General features: G+C 44.2%; 1 protein-coding gene across 8 annotated transcripts in view; it reads left to right on the forward strand.

The window, feature by feature from the left end:
* The window catches only part of CUX1 (cut like homeobox 1), a 266,716-nt gene that overhangs the window by 201,005 nt on the left and 50,068 nt on the right, over window positions 1-15,643 (forward strand). The window lies entirely within an intron of this gene.

Raw genomic sequence — 15,643 nt, forward strand, 5'->3', positions numbered from 1 at the left:
GCTCTTGGAAGCAGGGAGGCAAATATTCACAGAGTGAAACAGGACCAGCCTAGTTGGCGGCAGTCAGGGGCTTGTGGTAAAGAATAACCTCTCAAAATAGAGGTAGGGGGTCTGAATGGGGGTGGGACTCCTTGTCCGCATAAGTCCTCTAGTCCTCAGCATATCTAGCTGAAGGATCTTGGGTTCCTGAGCTGGGGAAGGGCCCTGCTTGTGCCTGAGCCTTGGAAAGCTTCTGCCAGCTAGAGAAGACCCTACTTGGCTAGATAGATTTGTAGTGTGACCATGTAGAAGGCAACAGTGGCCTTTGCTGGAGGAAAGTGGTCCATTCCTCTGAAATACCATGGTCAAGTTCCAGGTGCCACATTGTAAAAAGTATCTAGACAAATTGGTGTGGGTTGGATGGATGGCAGTGAAAAGGGCCAGTGGTAAGGAAAATTGGTTCTGTGGGGAAAGGTTGAAGGAACCAGGTGTGTTTTTTAGCATAGAGAAGGTTTTGTGGGGGGTAGGCATGATAGTGTTCTTGAAGTACCCAGAGGGCAAAGACTTGGCTCTCTGTGCTGCTACCTCAGAGAGCAGGACTTCGATGTAACAGACTGAAGTTATAGGTGAGTATACTTCGATTGAGCATTGGAAGAAACTTTCTGACAGGAAGTTCAGGAATGGAACCAATGACCGAGAGGTGTGGTGGGCGCTCTCTTTCTCAAGGCCTTCAAGCAGAAGCTGAAAAGCCGTCTGCAGGGGGATGTTTTGGTTCTGGATTTCCTGCACCAAACGAAGGGTTGGACTTGATGGCTAAAATACACTTCCAACTCTGACACCTCAGTTCGCCCATCGACCTGCCTAAAGAGCCTCAGCTCTGTTTTAGTATAGGGTGTGACAAGAACTGTGCATGGGTATGCTGTGATAATTACTTGTACAACGGGAAGGAATAATGTTAGAACTCAGAATCACCCAATTAAACTGATGGGCATTTGAAAGTACCTTTATCTACTCCCTGGAGTGCAGTGTACATGGATCTCCTCCCAGTCTATCCTCACAACAATCCTGCGAGGTGGGTTAGGCTAAGAAGTAGTCACCCAACGAACTTTAACAAGTTCAGCATTCAATCTATTACATCACAACGGCTGTCACAACTTATCAAAGTATGTAACATTTGGGGGAAGGGGCAGAATCTTTCACAAAGCATATCTAAATTCAAATAAAGCAAAAACAATTCAATAAACATAAGATGAATTCAATATTACAATGAAATAGTATAAACTTAATATATAACAAGGAAAAAAACTTACATAATAATATTATTAATAAAAAAGTAATCCAGAATACTAGTTCAAGTCTTACTGCACTTCATGGGACCACAGCAGCATGACTTAAGAGAGAAAGTGGAGTCCTCTCAGTTTGCTAGATGGTTCATTGTGCCAAGGCATGACAAAGACCTCTGAGTTTAGATTACGTAAAAAGAGGATTAGACAAAATCATGGAGGAGGATTGATCTAACTTCTGTGTCACAAAACAGTGTACATCTGGAAACAGACAAGATGAGAACTACCTTCGTGCTCTGATTGAGGGCTTTCCAAAGGCATCAAGTTGGCCTCTATAAAACAAATTGAATGCTAGACTAGATTGCCTTTCAGTTGATTCAACAGGGCTGTTCTTACATCCTTAGGGAAAGTATCTCTTGGAAAGGATAAAAAGCAGTGGGTTTACGTTACCACAGAGCAGAATTAGGGTATCAAAAGCAAATCATTGACTCTTGTTTCATTACACACTATTATGGAATGTGTTGCTCATTCATTCCATTTTTATTTTGTTCCCCTCCCCCTTATCCTTTGGGTTTGGGTCAGGTCAATAATAAAACAGAACACCTTTATGGAAAAATGCCTCTATTGTGAAAACCATTAGGGAAGGGAGGCATAGCTGCCAGTGCTTGGCCACAGTTGTTTTATAGCACCTTGTGTTAAGTGACACCTAAGACAAAGAGCAGCAAAAGATTTACCCAAACAAATATACCTTAGCGTAGCACATGGGAAAGTTACTGGTTGTGCTGGCCTCTGCACTTGGGTGAGTAGATTTGGGGATGGTCTGCCTGTGAATCCCAGCTTAACAAGGGAAGGCAACATCCCTGACTGGATGTTGTTATTGTGTCTAGCAGTCTGTCTCATCCTGATGACATCAAGAGTGCCATCACTGGCCCCTTTGAGCAGCTCATGTCCCTCTTCTTCAGTTTTCAAGGTCAGTTGTGGGGGCTATGGATGTTCTTCAGTGAAAAGATCAATAGTGGCAGAGAAACTTCATTGAACAACACTTTGCCCTTCTGATCTTCCCCAACATTCTTTGTTCACACAGGGTGGCAGTGGGCCTAACCTGTGGCATAAGTGTGTGACTTAAAGTGTGTCCCCAAAATCCATGGCAGCCATGCAGGGGTCCCTTGATAGCCCAGCCTATATGGAAAAGGTTTTCTCAAGAGAAACTTGGAAAGCCACTGCTGTGGCAATCCTCAGATTTCTCCCCCACCCCCTAAAGGTGTATCAAAAGGTAAAGAGAGACCCTTAACTGCCCTTGTGTTTCCAATTTCTTTTTGAAGCCATGGCCAGAGCAGGGAACCCTTCCCAGCAGAAGTTCACAGCAGCTGCCTGCCCTCTCTGGTTGGTCCTTTCCCGCCCCCTGGTATTAATTTATACATAACTTTGGGATTTGACTAGTTTGGCATGAACCTGAAGCCCAGGCCCTGGACTTAATGAGAAGTGGTACATCAGACCCAACCGCCAGGAAAATAATGTCTGGGTTTTGCTGGAATGTCACGGCATGGCCTGTCATTTTGCTTCAGCGGCTTGTCCTTCCAACTGCGCAGTCCGCCTTATGGCACGCCAGCAGTAAAAATGTCACTCCCGATAATTACTTTTTGGTGGAAATGCTTGCTGACTTCCTACCTTCAAGCTGTTTTTTACACAGTGGGGAGATAATAAGAAATGACTTTATCCTGACTGCTCAAATGAACACTAAATGGAATTTGGGTTATTATTACTGGAGATCGAGGGCCGTGCACTGGAATTTAAATAGTGGATCAGATCAATGGTAGACATATCTTGGCAAATCATAGTGAATCTGCTTTTCAGTCCACTCCAGTTTCCAATTGAACATGGCCTTTGTCTGCTTGCTATCTGGAGAGTGTAGTATTTATTTCTCATTTTCTTCCTTAGTAATTCCCCCCAGTTGTATGCATATGGGTGGATTTTGTCTTTGCTGTTGTTTTCTGTCTTTCTTTCTTGGTATCTTGTGCATGGGGCCTGCACTTGTTCCTACATGGTTATATACATGGGTTTAATAACCTTGTCTCTGGCTGGCAGGCAAGGATGAGTTTTTAGACTCCTCCTGCTGCTTCTTGAGGAAAGGCTGCCCCATACCAGAGTGAGACAGGCATTGCAGGTGGCCATGCCAGACCCTGAACTGAAAGGGGTGCCTTCCCCAGTTTAGGGACCGTTAAGGTTGTGGCGCTGTGGTCTAAACCGCAGAGCCTAGGTCTTACCAATCAGAAGGTTGGTGGTTTGAATCCCCACGACAGGATGAATTCCCGTTGCTCGGTCCCAGCTACTGCCAGCCTAGCAGTTTGAAAGCGCATCAAAGTGCAAGTAGATAAATAGGTACCACTCTGGCGGGAAGGTAAACGGCGTTTCCGTGTGCTGCTCTGGTTCGCCAGAAGCGGCTTAGTCATGATGGCCACATGACCCGGAAGCTGTACACCAGCTCCCTTGGCCAGTAAAGCGAGATGAGCGCTGCAACCCCAGTGTCGGCCACGACTGGACCTAATGGTCAGGGGTCCCTTTACCTTTAAGGTTAAGGCACCTGATCTGCATGTGGGATCCTGAGGTGCAGCAGGTCCATTGACCAGACAAAGGTGACAGCCAAGCTCTAAATGCTTATGCCAGGCCTTGCCAATCCATTGGCCTTGTGCTACGTGCCAATCCTCAGGAGCTGATGGCACAGACCTCTGCTCTCTTCTGAGGCCTGGGCACACACCATGCACAGTAGTTCCCTTTTTAAGTACAGTGGTACCTCTAGTTATGAACTTAATTCATTCTGGAGGTCCGTTCTTAACCCGAAACTGTTCTTAACTAGAGGCGTGCTTTCGCTAATGGGGCCTCTTGCTGCCGCTGTGCCGCCAGCACACGGTTTCCATTCTCATCCTGGGTTCTCAACTCAAGGTAACTCTTCCAGGTTGGCGGAGTTTGTAACCTGAAGCAATTGTAAACTGAGGTGTTTGTAACTCGAGGTACCACTGTATTGGTTGGTTTAGAGCTGAAATGGAGAACCAGTGGCCCTCCAGGTATGGCTATTGGAACTCTGACTCCCTCCATTGTTTTTCATGCAGCCTTATTCTAAGGAATGCTCTACTGTGGTGCTAGTCTGCTTGGAAGTCTGGTTCCTCACTACTTCTAAACACAAACCTGCTTGGAACCCCTGTTTATTGTAGGCAGGAAAAATGTTGCTTTAAGCTATGTTGCCTTCTTGCTAAAGGCTCGGATCAGGGAAGCTGCATTTGCACAAAGTAGCCCTCCATCGGAGCCAGTGTGGTGTAGTGGTTAAGAGCGGTAGTCTCTAATCTGGGGAACCGGGTTCGCGTCTCCGCTCCTCCACATGCAGCTGCTGGGTGACCTTGGGCCAGTCACACTTCTGTGAAGTCTCTCAGCCCCACTCACCTCACAGAGTGTTTGTTGTGGGGGAGGAAGGGAAAGGAGAATGTTAGCCGCTTTGAGACTCCTGAAGGGGAGTGAAAGGCGGGATATCAAATCCAAACTCTTCTTCTTCTTCTTCTCTGCTGCTGCTCTTTTTCAGCCACACACCCACCCTGGATTTGCCTCTTTGTCCTGTCAGAGAGCTGAGTGATACAGGTGCTGAGCAAATGTATCATGTAAAGCCTCTGTCATGCTTGCGCACTGCGGAATCAATCCTCCACACACTGTTGAAAATGTCTTCTATTTGTTCACAAATATAGAATTTTCAGCGTCACTTTTCGAATTTTTGAACCTGGTGGTGTTGGATTTTTGAGGAAAGATGTGTGTTTCTGTGATTTGAGAAGCAATGAGAGAATGAACGTGTCCACATGTGTTCCACCTCCTTTTCATCTTGTGCATTGTTCTACGCTCCCCGTTCCCCTCATGGTGGGAAATCCAGGGTCATTTTTATAGGACCAGTTCCTTTCGGAAGAAAGGCTCCTGGAAACTCCTGCTTTCCTTGCAGTGTTTTGTGTACAATATATTGGCTGGTCCCTTATCACAGGGATGCATAGTAAGTGTGCAGACAGTACTAGCCATTGGAATTTCAACAGTCTTCCAAATCCAAAGCAGTTTCTGAGCCCTGTGAAATCCAAACTGCTAACAAAAATCTGAATGACTTCCATTAGGCCAGCTAAACTGGTTTTAGCCTACTACTTGCAGGTGGGTGCGACTTCCAGGTACATTCCAGGAGAGGAATCCAAAATGATCTCTTAGATCATTTTACGGTCATTTGTTTTAACCAGAGGTGAAACCAACCCCTGTTATGAAATTCAATAAAAGTTGCTTGAGAAATAGCTGTGAAAGGGATTCCTCAATTTACACCAAGGACATTCTAGAAGCAAAGAAAGTTTTGCCTTTCTAGCTTGTCTAGAAAGTGGCCTTGTTAATAAGATCTCTTCTTTAATACAATGATTGGCTAATTTGCTGCATAGCCCCCTGAGCCATTGTCTGACATCATAGAACATAGATGAGCCCCAGTCATTGAATGTTGGGATAGCTCACACAGTAGAGCATGAGATTCTTAATCTCAGAGTTGTGGGTTCAAGCGCCACGTTGGGCAAAAGATTCCTGCATTGCAGGGAGTTGGACTAGATGACCCTCCATAGTCCCTTCCAACTCTACAATTGAAGCTCCTGGCATAATTTTGGATAGAATGGGGAAAGGTTGGGATGTGCTTAGAAGAAAAGTAATTTAGCTGGGAACAGAGAACAAAGAAGCTTATACAGACTCCTTGGGAAGGAGAGCTTGCTTCAGCCGACTTGGGAGGCTATGTATCCATGAACCAGGGAGTCAAGATGTAGAAAAACATCTCACAGAACCCAGTAAATAGGTGCACTCCTGTGAGACAGAGGACAGAGTTGCAGTGGGGACAGAATTCATAGAGTGCATCAAATTAGCCAGTCAAATCTTTGATTCACGGGCTTGTGTGTACATGTTGGGATTTGTCATTTTGTCTGATTTACAGTTTGTCATTTTGTGTACCGCCTTCTTTGTTACAACCTTTAACCTAAACAAATAAATACTGATTGATCATGCTGCAAAGCAGCTTTATTTATGAGCCCGCTAAGAGGGCAGGCTGGCTGGTTCAGATTCGCCCCTTCAGAGCAACAGACTTCTCTTTAGCAATCAAACCCAAAGAAAGCCCGGCAGAGTGGAGTTCAGCAAGCCGCTCCACAAAAGTCAAGTTTAGACAGGATCGTTTTGAAAAGGGTAGGCCATTTGTGGATTGCAGATTGGGGGAGACGGATTTCAACTTTCGGAGAGCAAAATCATTCAACTCACTTTTTTAAAAGGGGGTGGGGGAGAAGGGGCAGTTAAGGACTGGAAGGTCTGCAGCATAATTCCAGGCAGGCTGAGGCATTATGGGAAATGAATGGCCACCGCAGACACCAAACAGTCACCCAAAGACCTCCTGCCCCCACACTGAGTGTCTTTAAAAGGTGCAAAGCACAGAGAGACTTTGCTGCCCTCGCTACCCATAAATCCACACCCAAAAAAGAGGCAAAGCATTTCACTACCCCAAATAGCACCTCCTCCCAACACAGGCAAAAATAGTTACATTTGCCACCACATAATTGATTGTGGTCACTCTTGATGGGGCTATGTGTTTATCTTTTTTATGCCCATACATATACATACCTTTATGCCCCATCAAGAGGCCAAGGCAGGAATTCAAGGCAGTTAGACTACCTGCAGGTCCTTAGAGAGCTCCCAGGGTCCTTCAGAGACAGCTGTTGTCTCTACAAGCGCCTTGATAGGGTGGAAAGCATATGTACATTGACTAGACTGGTCATGTAGAAAGCCCCTACCTCTTCTCAGAGGAGCTGACTGGTTGTTAAAGGTCCCTAAACTTACACTGCACCTTTTGGATCCTGCAGGAAAAGGGAGATAGGGTACCATGGGGAAATCCTCTGAACAAGAGGAAACAACAATTTGATTTTTTTTTCCTGGCAGGTATTTGGCCTGCTTGGAGTGTCTGGCCATCTTACTTTTGGTGCTTTTTATCTGCTGCTCTGGACTGTTTTTAACGTGTATTTTTTGGGTTGGGCTTTTTATTTTATTTTATTTAAAACCATTGTTTTAATTATTCAAACGAGCCACCTTGGGCTCATATTATAAATGGAAAGGAGGGTTGAGCAACCCTTAACTGCTAGATAGCACCATCCCTAGTGAGGAGCCTGACCATCTTTGAACAGCTTGGGGGGGGGCAAAATAATACTTCCAGTCCTTTCTCTTACACCCTTCTCCCTTAATTTCCCTTGTATACTATCCAGAACACATAGTGACCCCTACGAATACAGGCTGTAGAAATCACATACTGAATATATGATTTTTTTCTTTCTTGCGGTGGGGTGGAGAGACCTCATATCCCTTTGTGTGTTTCCGATTCATGAAAAACACAAAGCAAATGCAAGTGATATAACATTTCACCAGTAATCAAATGGTCAGGCTGACAGCAGATTTGGGTGCATGCAGGTTGGGAAAGGTAGCTGTTAAGTGCAATACTTCCATTTAGTTCTGACTTGACTTTCTCCTCCTCCCCAAATTATTCTCCGTCATTTCTCCTTTATTTCCATCCAACACCAGTATTATTTCTGTGTGGGGTTTGCATTGTGTGGTCCGAGATTTGCATGGAAAATTCACAGCTGCTGTAGTTTGCGATTTCTTTAAGCTGGCACCAGGGACAAAATTAGAGAGTGGGGGCTTGAACCAGCACCATGCAGTTTTATTAACCAGGCAGCCGTCATTTTGACCTTGCTGTGGGTTAAAGGACACAGATCTGAGCAGAAATCTGTTTATCATGTACGGAATTCATGCCATCCCTGACAGTGTACAGTGAACAAGATGGATGATCTGCCAAATTGGTCCCTCGCATGGGTGAATCAGGGCAAATTTACACTGCCATTCGTTCACTGCTTCAAATACAAAAATAACATTTGTTGGGCTTTCGATGCAGCTGCACAGCGACCTGAGGCTAGGCACAGAAAAGAAATTAGATCTCTAGCATTCTTATTGCCTTAAACATTACATATGGACTGCGGTGGCTTAAAGGAAAAGAGGGGTTTCTCCTTTGCATCTTTCATAAGCTGTTTTAAAAAAGAAGAAGTAAGAAATCCAATTACTTGAGTTGAAAAGGACCTTTATGGGAATGCCAAGACACCTTTTTCTAAATACAATTTGATACTTTTTTTAAAAAGCGATTCAGTAATTTTTATTAAATAGCTTTGATTTATTACAGTGCTACTCACTTTATCTAACTCAGTGTCATAATGTTTGGAAAGGGCTTTGCACCTCCTAGGAACAAGATGATCAGGGAAGGTTGCCCTGAAGAAAGTACACGGGGATACCTTGGCAGACAGATCTTAGGCAGAAAGAGTTTAACTTCACAAGCGTGAGCTTCTTCCGTAAGGAGGCCAGGGACAAACTTCTACTACCCTGTGTCCTTTTTTATTTTTGTTTTTATTTATCATCAAAAGCTTTGGTGTGCCTGTCTGTAAAATATCCAAGGTAGTATATTAGTTGCACACATCCCATTCTCTAAGGATCATTTCACACATTGGCATGGACACGTGTATTTAAATTCCTTCCTTCTTTCATTACAGTTTTTACCCTGTAATTTCATTACAGTTTTTACCCTGCTCTTCTTCTTCTACACCAAAGTTGTCTAGCAATCTTTTTTTTTAAAAAAAAAAGTTTAGATATTCAGAAAATATTTTGAAAAAATACCTTTAAAAACACAATAGATTAGTAATAATTGCATGCACTAGAATATCAGCCTTAATAGGCATTAATGCTTTCATATGCTGGGCGAGAGAGACTCTTCCCAAAGCACAAAACAAATCAAACCCAATGGCCCTTGCAGTCCTAGTGCTGGCCTCCTCAATTTCAACCACTGCAGCCGTCATCCCAAGCTGCTGGCTATGTTAGCTGGTACTGATGGGTGTTGAGAGGCCAACAACATATGGAAGGCCACAGATTCCCATCCCAGATTACTGCTACTCCTTCCAAGAACAGGGCTGTCTTGCAGCACAGGAAAAAGCAGACTGATTCAGCCATCTGCCTCTAGTGGTTGCTAGGAAAATCAGTCGGCTGTCTTCTCCATTGTAATGAAACAGAGAGCGTCTCAGACAGATCCTTCTTTGGGAGAGTGACACGTGAAACCACTGCAAGGGCCGCAGTATGTCATCAGTTCTAAATATACTAATTTCGTGAATTGTCCCTGCCGCTGAGGTTGCATGCAAATGAGCAAGCCAAACAAGCAACAAGCCAAACACGCAACAAGCCAAGCCCTACGAACGGGGGGAGTGGAAGGTGCCACTCACAGGTCAGTGGCTCCAAAGTGGACACACGTGGTTCCATTTTGGGGTCACATACCCACAGAACTTGCAAAAGGAACGTGGAACTTGTACTTTTCCTTTCTAACGCCAGCATTTAGGTAAAGGAAAAGGGACCCCTGACCATTAGATTCAGTCGTGGACAACTCTGGGGTTGCGGTGCTCATCTCGCTTTACTGGCCAAGGGAGCCGGCGTACAGCTTCTGGGTCATGTGGCCAGCCTGACTGAGCCGCTTCTGGTGAACCAGAGCAGCGCACGGAAACGCCGTTTACCTTCCTGCCGGAGCGGTACCTATTTATCTACTTCCACTCGACATGCTTTCGAACTGCTAGGTTGGCAGGAGCAGGGACCGAGCAACAGGAGCTCACCCCGTTGCAGGGATTCGAACCGCCGACCTTCTGATCAACAAGCCCTAGGCTCTGTGGTTTAACCCACAGCGCCACCCGCGTCCCTATAACTCCAGCATTTAGTGCGAAGCAAACAACGTCAGGGCATAGTTACCACTGCTGCAGTTGGCGTGTGTACCAATTTCCTGATGTGTGCGTCCGGAGCTTCTCTGACATTCTTGTTTCTTTTCCCCAAAGCAAATAGTACTACTCGTGTTGGAAAAAGAAGGAAGCCAAGTGTAGTATTGGAAGAAGTTCTTATTTGAGCAAATATTTGGCTGAGGACAAGCAGAGGCTATTTTAGACATTTGTTTTGGAGTTTTGTATATTTTGTTACTTGCCCAGAACACGCAGCTGAGAATAAGCAGGCGTAGTAATACCTCTGCCTAGAGATCTCATTCATTTCTATCCAGAGGACGGACAAAGCAAAAGGAAACATGAGAGTTAGGAGGGAGGCCACAGTCCTGCTTCTCATCCTGTTCCTCACTTTAAAATATCTCTTAAGAGGACCCCAAACATCATTCGGAATGGAGTTTTGCTGGTTCTAAGGATTGTTACTACAAGTAGTCAGGCCAATGGTAGCAAAGGGAGTGGGTGGGCCCTTGTATCTCCTTGTCCAATGAAGACCTAGCCAGAACTGGACTTGGAATAATTTGTGTCCTTTTCCTAACACACCCCTTCTCTCTCCAGTGCCAGCTTAATGGATCCTAAACCATTTTAAGCACCCTGGCAAGGCAGAGCATAGCAGCGGTCACAATCAGCAGTTTTGGGGGAAACTAAAAATAAAAGCTCAACACCTTTGCCAAAAAACAGTTGCTAAACAACTTTTCTGTCTGGATTTTTGAAATATTGTACACAGAAGGAGGTGCCATACATTCTAACATAGAAATTCGGTTTCTTTGAATTCTGAGGCAAGCTCACCTAATCCACACCTCCCACAACTGTGTGTGCTGGAGAATAATTGCCCTTAGAGTCTCACACGTCTTCAAATTTTGCAATACGGCTCTCTTCTCAAAACATGGCCAAAATGTCTTTCTAAAATGCATAATTCACAGTGTCTTTTTAAAAAAAGAATGTGCATTAAGATAATATGAATCTCGGTACTGTGTGTGTGTGTGTGTGTGTGTGTGTGTATATATATATATATATATATATATATATATATATATATATATATATGCTGAAATGGAACAGAACAGACGCAAGAATGAGCATTTTGTGAAACCGGCACAGATTAGAAATAATTATCTCCTCTGCCCCTACTCCAACAGCCCACGTTTTCTTGTACCTATCCCAGGTACAATATTCTCTATCTCCTATCCCTATTTTGTCTTTTCAGAAGATGTTGGAAATGTTTTTTGAACTTCTGCTAGTACACACAAAAGTAGCATTCATTTGATAGCTCTAAGTGCGGGGGGTGGGGGAGGTGAATGCAGGCCAACTCTATATCAAGGAAGTTGGAAGTTGATGGAACATTTTTGTGAATTTGTGATGTATTGTTCTATTGTTGTTTTTGTAAGAGATGTATCGTGCTTCTTTTGTTTCTTTTTCTTATTTTCAAGCTTTTGTTGTGTTGATTTTAAACCAATAATGATTAATTTTTTAAGAAAGAAAAGAATGCAGGCCGAGTCTAGTGCCCGTGCATGTCAGTGCACACACGATCACAAAATGTCTGTGGGCAGCTTCCCTTCTGCCACCAGTACATTCAGCCAGACTCGTAGTGAAATTTAAATACTTAAAGAAAAACAAAAAACAGTAGTGGTCCATTTTAAAAGAAATGTAAATGGAGTTTGCAGTAATTTGGAATGAAGTGAAGCATTGATCATTTTGCTCTGAGAATAGGGTGGTTACAGGGACACACCATTTCTGTCCATGAAATATTGGAGAATGTGCAGCGTGCAGATTTATTAGGAGTACACTTCTGGAAGAGTACAGTTCTTGTGAAGCTCTTCACAAGAATGAGACAGACAGTATGTGCTGGCAGCTCTGTGTTCTTGAAAGAAATGTTAATACTCACTGGTTTTTTTGTTTGCCATACAGGGACAAAAACAAAACCCAAAACAAAACCAAGACTGTTTGTCTGTACTACTTAATGAGACATTCCTTTGGCAATTACTATCCCAACTCCTACGCCACTTTTCTTGCTACGCTGTCAGAAGTTAATATATCGACACCTCTTTTTGTTTATTGACGAAAGATCGTTCATTAAGAAGCAACGTAGAGTTTCATTTTAGCCCTGACCTTGATCTAAGGTCAAAAACTGGGCAGCAATAATAACAGAAATAAGAATAAAAATATAGAGTCATACCAGCGGATGGGAGTGGTGGAGCAGGGGACAGAAGCAAAGAATTCTGGGAGTTATTTCATCTTAGTTTTGGTAATACAGCACATGTGAGCAACCTGCAGGCTGTATGCAGCACTTAGGGGACTTCCATGTAGCCCCCATGGGTGTCTGAGCCCCTCCCTGCCCCAACGCCAAATTTCTCTGATTTCCTGCACTGAGGAAAAGCACTGTTCTGATGAAGAGGGAGGGAGACAGGGGGAGAGAGTCATTCCCACATTTCTTCCTCCCCATATATATTGCGCTCACCAAGCACCCCTCCTCCCAGCACTGCTGATGGTGGCAAATAAATTATTAGCATTGTGGCAGCAGAGCCACAAACGGAGGTGTGCAGGATAACTACCGTATTTTTCACTCTATAAGACGCACAAGACGCACCTAGTTTTTGGAGGAGGAAAACAAGAAAAAATATATTCTGAATCTCAGAAGCCAGAACAGCAAGAGGGATCGCTGTGCAGTGAAAGCAGCAATCCCTCTTGCTGTTCTGGCTTCTGGGATAGCTGTGCAGCCTGCATTCGCTCCATAAGATGCACACACATTTCCCCTTACTTTTTAGGAGGGAAAAAGTGAGTCTTATAGAGCAAAAAATACGGTAATTTTGCAACTTACAACTCCGTCTTTTCTGTATTATTTTTTATTCATCTTTCACATTTCTGTACTTCTCTTCCTGCCAAAGGAGCCCTGGGCAATAAACACTAAAGTGGCAAAACAATCCAATTAAAAATAAGAACCTGTTTAAAAGCAAATCTAAAACATTTTTAAAACATACATAACATGTTTAAAACAATCACAGATCCTTGCAGCTAACAATTTCAAGGTTGCCAGGAACAGTATATTTCGACCATCAATGTCTGGGTAAGCAGGAATGTGTTCAAGTTCCTGCTCAAAGTTAATAGTAATAAAGGTTTATATTTGCCCCACCAACCCCTCCTGGTCATCCACAGCTTCCTCATATAGATCTGAGCAGAGAGGAGCATAATTAGTATCTTTGAGCCTCAGAAATAAAAGGCAAAACCATGTACAGAGTGCACCTTGCTTACCAGTGACGAACCTCTATTATTACTGAATAAGCTGGTTCCACAATACAACAGTAACTTATTTTAAGCCAGCTACATGGTGCATAGGATCGCTGCTGCTGCCAGGGCAGAAATAAATCCCATTAAAAAAAACAGGCAGTTCCTTTACCAACAGGTTCAGATAATAATATTCCTTCAAGCATCACAGTATCGAGGGTACAATCCACTTCTTTACTTAGTATGCCCACATAAAAATGCGCAACAGCTATCACTGTACTTATCACATGTCAAATCAAATCAAGTCATAAGTAGCACATGCGCACACACACACACACACCAATTTTCAGAAAACGCAGGGCATCATAGAGGAAATGCAGAGAAATGCATGGTTTGTCAAACAGCAAGGGCTCTCAGATGAAAAGCAGCATCAGCACTAAGCAGGCAAAATTGGGGCAAGCAACCAAGGGGGAGAGTTGCCAGGTCATATTAAACCATAATTAGCAACACACACACACACATGCAGCCCTGTTTCCCCCTCCCTTATCCAGAACAACCTTTCTCTTCTTGAGTTACGCTGGCCGGTCGGCCATTTTCTCTGGCCCAGCCCCCTGTTCCTCTTGAGCTGGTCATGTAAGCAGGCAAAGCTACCACGAGGCCCATCAATTTCAGCCTGATGATTGCAGGGGCTTGCGGGGGGCGGGGGATAAGCCGGAGGGTTTTTTTAAAGGCTACTTTAATGTACTGCTGGTAGCAACAGTTATATTGTTGTTGTTTAGTCGTTTAGTCGTGTCCGACTCTTCGTGACCCCATGGACCAGAGCACGCCAGGCACTTCTGTCCTCCACTGCCTCCCGCAGTTTGATCAAACTCATGCTGGTAGCTTCAAAAACACCATCCAACCATCTCGTCCTCTGTCGCCCCCTTCTCCTTGTGCCCTCCATCTTTCCCAACATCAGGGTCTTTTCCAGGGAGTCTTCTCTTCTCATGAGGTGGCCAAAGTATTGGAACCTCAGCTTCAGGATCTGTCCTTCCAGTGAGCACTCAGGGCTGATTTCCTTCAGAATGGAGAGGTTTGATCTTTTTGCAGTCCATGGGACTCTCAAGAGTCTTCTCCAGCACCATAATTCAAAAGCATCAATTCTTCGGCGATCAGCCTTCTTTATGGTCCAGCTCTCACTTCCATACATCACTACTGGGAAAACCATAGCTTTTACTATACGGACCTTTGTTGGCAAGGTGATGTCTCTACTTTTTAAGATGCTGTCTAGGTTTGTCATTGCTTTTCTCCCAAGAAGCAGGCGTCTTTTAATTTCGTGACTGCTGTCACCATCTGAGCAACAGCCATAAGATCTGTGAAAAAGATAGAAATGGAGGGAATGATGCACAGGGAGCTTTTGAAAACCAGCTTGTGTTGCTTCTTGAGTCCTGTTCATCCCCCTTAGCTGGAACACCGACAAGTAAGCCCATCACCTGCGGAGGTGGGAAGAGGTTTTTTAAAAAATAAAATAAAAATCTCCTTCCTTTGTGTGTTGCTTCTCGAGTCGCTTGCTCCTTAGTTGTAGCAAGCATAAGTTCTGTTGGCATGAAGAAGGTTGGAAGAAGCAGAAAAATCTCAAAACCTGCTGCTTTCCAGGCATTTCACAAGGTGGCAGCACCCGCATGATCTCCCTTTGCTTTAAAGTAAAAAGCCCACCCTCCCTTCTCCCCACCCACCCTGGTCTCCTTCATACCCTAGGCATTCTCCTTCCTAAGACAGGGGTTTTAAACCTTTTTGGGGTCATAGACCCCTCTGAGAATCTGATGAAAGCCATGGAGCCCCCTCCTCAGAAAAATGCACATAAATACATGCACACTAAGGGCAGCTGGTCTTCCGCCCTAGCCAGCTGAAGCCCCAGAAGTGAAGGTTCCTTCCATTTGCAAAGCCCAGCTGAACAGCAAAAAATAAGAGGTGCCATTTCTGGCTCAGTTCTGGCTAGTTTCATCACGAAAAAACAAAAAAAAAAACCCCCTCCTCTTTAACTAAGGATAACTTGGGAAATGGCAGAAATGCCAGAGACAAACGGAATATATACACTTGAGGAGGAGTAAGGGAAATGTGGCATTGTTTTGGGGTTCCCCTGCATCCTTACATCAACTATATGAAGACCGAAATGCCACGTTCTTGCACTGGTGCAAGGTTTTCGTTTGCATTGTTGGTTGTGTTTAGAATTTCGTAGAAAATGAAAGTCTGACTGTTCCACTCGTCCGACCCAGGTGTTAGTGTTCAGATAATACGGAAGCTAATAAGGGT

Source organism: Podarcis melisellensis (assembly GCF_964234715.1).
Source record: "Podarcis melisellensis genome assembly, chromosome: 15".
Lineage (NCBI taxonomy): Eukaryota > Metazoa > Chordata > Lepidosauria > Squamata > Lacertidae > Podarcis > Podarcis melisellensis.